This window comes from Garra rufa, chromosome 9 (assembly GCF_049309525.1).
Source record: "Garra rufa chromosome 9, GarRuf1.0, whole genome shotgun sequence".
NCBI classification, from domain to species: domain Eukaryota; kingdom Metazoa; phylum Chordata; class Actinopteri; order Cypriniformes; family Cyprinidae; genus Garra; species Garra rufa.
Window position 1 is genome coordinate 9,384,734 of NC_133369.1, and position 7,426 is coordinate 9,392,159.

Here is a 7,426-nt window from a genome sequence, read left to right on the forward strand (position 1 = left end):
TTTATTGAAATTTGTCTTGGATAGAATTTTTTTAATTAATTTTATTTATTTATTTATTTTTATATATATGTGTCTTGTGTCTTCAGCTGTGCTCAGATTGTATTTTATTTTATTTCATTATTTTATTTTATCTCCTGAGAAAAAGACCATAGTAATCTTACTGTGCTCAGATTTTACTTTTATTGAAATTTCTCTTGCTTTGTAGTCTTGGATGGTTTTATTTTATTTTATTTTATTTTATTTTAATTTTTTATTTATTTATTTATTTATTTTTATCTCTTGAGAAAATACCTTTATAATCTTACTTCTGTCTTCAATTGTCCTCAGATTTTACTTTTATTAAAATTTATCTTGCTTTTTAGTTTTATTAATTTTATTTTACTTTACTTTACTTTACTTTACTTTACTTCACTTCATTTTATTCATCTCCTGAGAAAAGACTTTAGTAATGTTACTTCTGTCTTCAACTTTGCTCAGATTTGACTTTTATTGAAATTTCTCTTGCTTTTTATTTTATTTTATAAAAAAAATTTATGAATTATTTATTTATTTTACTTTATTATTTTATTTTATTTTGTTTTATTATATAGTAATTTATTATTAGATAAGAGATAAGACCTTAGTATTCTGACTTTGTCTTTAGCTGTGCTCTGTACTTTTATTCAAATTTCTCTTGCTTTTTAGTCTTGGATGGATTTATTATTATTTCTTTATTTATTTTACTGTATTATTTAATTTAATTTTATATTATTTTATTATTAGATAACAGGTAAGACCTTAGTATTCTTAGTATTTATTGAAATTTCTCTTGCTTTGGAGTCTTTGTTGGATTTTTATTTTATTTTATTATTTTATTTTGTCTCCTGAGAAAATACCCTAGTAATCTAACTTGAGTCTTCAACTGTGCTCAGACTTTTATTAAAATTTCTCTTGCTTTTTATTTCATTTTATTTTATTATTTTATTTTAGAGCTCGCTGAAATGCCATGCACAAACAATCCTTTTTCTCTAGTCTTGTTTTTACTTCAAGTGCTCTTTTATTTCAATAATTCGTTCTGCTCATCATGGCTGAAATTATTTGAATAAGTAATAAGTAAAAACAGTATTATTGTGAAATACTATTACAATTTAACTGTTTTCTATTTGGATATTTATTGTGATGCAAAGCAAAGTCTTTAGTGTCACATTATCCTTCAGAAATTTTTCTAATATGATGATTTGGTGCTCAAGAAACATTTTTTTTGTGTGTGTGTTATTATCAGCAGTGTTAAAAAACAGTTGTTAAAAATATTTTGTAAAAACCATGATGCATTATTTTTTCAGGATTCTTTAAATAGAAAGTTTAAAAGAACACCATTTAGTTGAAACTGAAATTTTTGGTAATATTAGAAAATATACATTTTGAACATTTTAATGCATTCTTGCTAAACAAAAGCATTAATTTCTTTCTTCTTTTTTACCATGGTGTACCACTGGTAATAATTTAAGGTAATATTTCAGTAATTCACATGTTTTCTGTCACTAAACGGTCACATGACATGCAGGTAATCTACTACAATATTATATATTTTAATTTCAAATCTTAATATTGTTTATTAATTTTTTTTATGATTAACGTAATGATTGTATTTCTCATACTTAAACATAATTAACATCTTTAAGCTATCTTTATTAATTGTATAGTTTGCTAATTTTACAGCATATGTATTTTTCTGGTTTTATTTAAAGATTTTAAAGGGATAGTTCACCCAAACTACTTTCCCTTTAAGAAAGGGCAGTAATTTTCAATGTGGATACTTTAGATCGGTCGTAAACCTTGTGTCTCACCTGGTTGCCTGTTAACGGCAACATTGCTCAAAAAGTTGCCCCATGTATCATCACCTTATCGCTTTAATGAGAAACATCTGAAGCAAAGCCGGTACTTAATATAACAGAGAACTCCATAAAGTCTCCTGAGATGTATAAGTGCAGTCTCTGAGCAATAAAATGTGAACCTCTCTGTGTAATTGTTCATTCTCAGCGAGTGAGACACACACACAGTGCTGTAAGTGTTTGTCTGGTGTGTGTTGGTGTTTGTTAGTCTTGCTCGGCTGCTGTTTGGTGTTGATCCCAGTAGGTGGTAAACCGGGGGAGGTGGGTGGAACCGTTATTCATGAACTCTATAGTGATGCTGAGCTCTCTCTTACACATGCTTCAGTGCTGGTTACCAGGATTCCTCCAATATGAGAAATCATCTCACATTAAATCTGGAAAAACACTTGCATTTGTTTAATATCACGTGACTGCATTACACGCAAAAGTAAAAATGCTGTTGCTCTTTCAAAGCTTAGGAGACTTAAAGGGGTCATCGGATGCAAAACTAACTTTTCCATGTTGTTTGAACATTAATGTGTGTTGGCTGTTTGTGTACACAACCACCCTACAATGATAAAAAAATCCACCCAGTGGTATTTTTTTAATCTTTAAAAGTAATATCCCCTTTTTAAAATCAGGTCATTCTCAGCTTCTTGTCATTGTGAAGAAACACAGTTGATTGACATGAATGTCTTACCTTAGACCCGCCCTCACCGAGCTGAAACAGTCCGAATACGATCGCCATTGTGTGACTCAGGTGCAGAGGAAGACTCTAATTGAGCGATTGAGGTGTTCTGTTGTTGGATGTAATAATGAACATAGCAGTCGTCATTTACTCCCGACATCTGAGCCGCGGAGAGACAACGTTACTTTCGTTTTTGAAAGGAAAGCGCTGATCCCGATCTACATATGCATCTATGTTCGTGTGAATCATTCGTGATGCAGCTTCACCCACAGCAGAAGTGAGTATAAGGGTTTTTTATGCATCTTTGCAAATGGCCTTTCTTTATAATGTGCTTTTTGGCAAGTTTCGCATATAAAAACGTGGCTAAATGCGGCTAAACGCAGCTAAATGCGGCTAAAGTAAACATTACAGCTCGTAATCCCTCAGCAGAGAGGGACGGGGCGAGCAGAGCTCATTTGCATTTAAAGGGCCCATGCGATAAAATGAGCTGATATTTTGCAGAGCTGATTTTGACAAGGTAAAAGGGTGTTTTTTTTCACACTACTGTTGAGAATTTTTAACCAAAGTATATTAGAGACTTTTCATTAAGACCCTAAATAATCATATGAACTTGTAGAAAATGGGTATCCGATGACCCCTTTAAAGGGGTCCTATTATGCTCTTTTACAAAGTCTTTATTTTGTTTTGTGGGTGCACTAGAACATGCTCTCATGCTTGGTGGTTTGGAAATGCATTATTTTTCACATAATTTACATTATTACAATAGCTTTTTCCACAGGCTTGGACAAATGGCTCGATTAGTTCCGGGTTTGATGAAGGTCCGTCCTACGAAAAACCAAATGTGTTGTGATTGGTTAGTAGTCCCACTGCGTTGCGATTGGCGAACAGCTTAGACAGTGTTTCAGTCCTGCCACGCCCTCTTCCCAAAGCAGCAAGTTCTGTGTACAACTGCATAAAGTGATTCATTAATGATTTATTAATATTTCTTAAAATATATTAAGAAATGTATTATATATTATACATGTTTCAATAAAATACTATTTACATTTATTTATATTTAAATATTTATATTTAGTTTTTTAATTAAATATAATAATTATTACTTTAATAATAATTATATATAAACATTTTATTTTAATTTATTTATATATTTTTTAATCAAATATAATAAGAATTGTTGTTTTTATTATTATTATTATTATTATTATTATTATTATTATTATTATTATTATCAAAAATCTCTTTTACAAGTACATTTCACAATATGATGATAGTTTAGATAATATGATCTAGGAAAAATCTGATAAGAAAAATTGTATAATTTTATTGTATATGTATATTTCACAACAAGAAACAGAGATTGTAATAAGTTAAAACTAATATTATTTTTTTATTTAAATGTATACTTTATTCATATTTATTAAAATGTAATAATGAATTTATTGTATATTATAAATATTTAAACTAAAATAATTTAGATTAAAATATTTATATTTTATTTTTATCAAATATAATAATGAGTTTTACAAGTATATTTTACAATATCATTAATTGTCGTTCAGATAATATGATCTACGGAGAATCTGATAAGAAATATTGTATATTTCATTGTAAATTTCACAACATGAAATCTTATTAATATTTATTCAAATGTAATAATACATTTATTATATATTATAAATATTTTTAATGAAATACAAACATTTTTTAATTAATATTTAAATATTTATTTTTATTTTTAACAAATATAATAATAATTGTTGTTGTTTTTATTATTATTATTATTGTTATTGTTATTATTATAATGATATAAAATCTCTTCCAAGTACATTTTGCAATTATTATTATAGTATCTGATAAGAAATATGTACATTTCACAACAAGAAACATATATATTTATAATATATTATACTTACAATTTTTAAAATGATCAAATATAATAATAATAATCATCATTATTATTATTATCAATAATCTGTTTTACAAGTACATTTGACAATATGATTATAATTTAGATAATATTGTATATTTATAATTTCTTATTTATAAGAAAAAAATTATATTTTATTGTATATGCATGTTTCACAACAATAAACATTTAGAGAGTGTAACAATTTGTAATTTGTAATTTGTAAATGTATTATTTATTTATATTTATTAAAATGCAATAATAAATGTATTATATATAATAAATATTTTTAATAAAATAAACATTTAATTTTAAGTTACTTATATTTAAATGTTTATATTTTTAGCAAATATAATAATAATAATAATTTATAATATAATGATTATAGTTTATATATCTGATTATAGTTCAGATAATATGATCTAGGAAGAAAACTTATATATTGTATATTTTATTGTATATGCATATTTCACAACAAGCCTCCATTTGTTATCTCTTTACTGCCATTTCTGTCTCTATCTCTATGAGCTTCCTTGATTCCTGTATACATATGTACACACAAACACACACCTCCAGCTGTTCTCTATACTCTCAGTTTGTCTCTAGTTTCTTAGATTTGTTTCCTGAGGATAAGACCCCAGTAATCTAGATCTCAAATTCTTCTTCTCAACTTTGCTCTCCGTTTAATCTCATTGCAGTCTCTGAGACAACGGAGTGACTGAGGAGACCTTCTCTCTGATCTTTCTTCACCATGGGCTGCTTCTTTAAAAGTGGAAACGTCTCAGAATGGAGTAATTGTATGCTAACGAACACAGTCAGGCAAATTGAGGAGCTGAAAGAAAATGTGAAAGAGAAAAGAGACATTTGTACACTGAGCTTAGCCTAAGATCGCTGATGGTAACCATGGAAATAATTATAGAGCAGACAGACTGCTAGAGAGAAAGGAAAAATGAAAGAGAGAGGGGAGGAATTTACAAGAGGGAGAGAAAGAAAAGTGCATCTTTGGATCTGGCTTTAAGTTTTTAAATTGGCTTTGATCACGTATAGTGTAATATATAAATGCACGTACGGCCGGGCTCTTGAATGAGGGATGTACATTAGCCGCGCGGTTTGGATCAATCGCGGCGTTCTTCAGGTGGATGTCCAATCATCGGGAGGTCTGTGCCAGCTCTCTTTGTGAGCATTAAGACGCCTCTCCATTGCAGATGTGTCCGGCTCGGCCTCGTCTCGATGTTTCAACTTTAGTGCTCGCTGTCTCGGGCTTGCAGGCCGGAAGCAGTCGTCATGGAAACACATGTCTTTATAACACGCTGATCATTTACACAGAGCACTTCGTCTAAAAATGACCGACCGCTCTTGATTAAATCCGTCAGAAAGCCTCTTTCATGCCATGTGGGTGTAATGTGTTACAGACACTGATCTATAATAGAGAACTGGATTGCTCATGACGTCATAAAAGTGAAGCCACCGCGCCGCCATATTAGTATTCCCTACTATTCGCATACATTCCATTGAATGAATAGGAGATTATACGATTTCATTGAGAAAACATCTACGGTGCCCGCCAGGGGACACCTTCGGTTCACTTATGTTTGTCGTGGCCACGACATATAAACTCGTGGGAACATGATATTATGTTGTGGCCACGAGATATTAATTCGTGGGAACCTCATATTAACTCGTGGGAACGTGATATTATGTCGTGGCCACGAGATCATTTTGTCGAGGTAACGACATCCTTATGTCGTGGCCACAAGATGCGATGATGAGGGAACGAGATCCATTTCTGGTGGCCACAACTTCTTATGTTGAGGAAACAACATGCATTTCTCGTGGGCACGAGTTTTAATGCATAAACAAACCTGCGTGACCATAGTAACCCAGGATTAGCCTATCAGAGATAGGTTTATTAATATTTTATTTTTAATTAAGAAATTATTATATTAATTGTTACAGAAATTGTTACAATATTAAATTATTATATTAACAATGGGCGATGCTGTATATGCGAATGCTGATGCTGTCTGTGCGCGATGTAGACAGTATATTCAAAAGTTTATCATGAATAAATATTACATAAAGTACATCAAATAAAATAGCCCTACAGGAAACATTTTATCCCACAGTCTTGTCCATTAACTGATCCTCCTCTTTCCGTAATATTTTTATTATTCGTTTATATTCGTTATTTTCCCCTTCATTTCGATCTCCTTAACGTTCTGAATGTAGGTTCTATGACTGGGATTTTTTCAGTTCAAAGGCTGAATTTAACATATATTGTATTTTATTTAGTCTAATTAATAGACAAATATAGTGTTTCAGTGAAGAGTGAATTATTCACGTAGTTTCATTTGGAAATCATTTATCGTCACACCGTAAAATAGGCCTATTTTATTTTATTTTTATTTTTAATAATTTCTATTATTATTAATTCTTATAATTAGCCCATTATTGTAGGCCTATATATTTATCTATTTTCGTTTATATTCGTTTCCCCCCTTCATTTTCATCTCTTTACTTAACGTATATGGAAATGATAGGCTACTGTAAATGCTTGACATGACTGATTTTGACTGGAATGTAGTTTAAAGGTTGAATTGAACATATTTTTATTTTGTTTCGTCTAAGATACTAGACTATATAATACTATACTGTTCACTGACGAATGAATCATTCACGTAGTGAAACGAATATAAATGAAAATAAAAATATATACAATAATAATAATAATTATAATAATGATGACGATAATAATAATACAAATACGGAAAAAAGACGATCAGTTAATAGAAATGTCATGTAGGCCTATTTTACGGTGTGACGATAAATGATTTCCAGATGAAACTACGTGAATAATTTACTCTCACTGAAACACTATATTTGTCTTTTAATTAGACTAAATAAAATATATTTGTCTATTAATTAGACTAAATAAAATACAATATATGTTCAAGTCAGCCTTTGAACTGCATTCCAGTA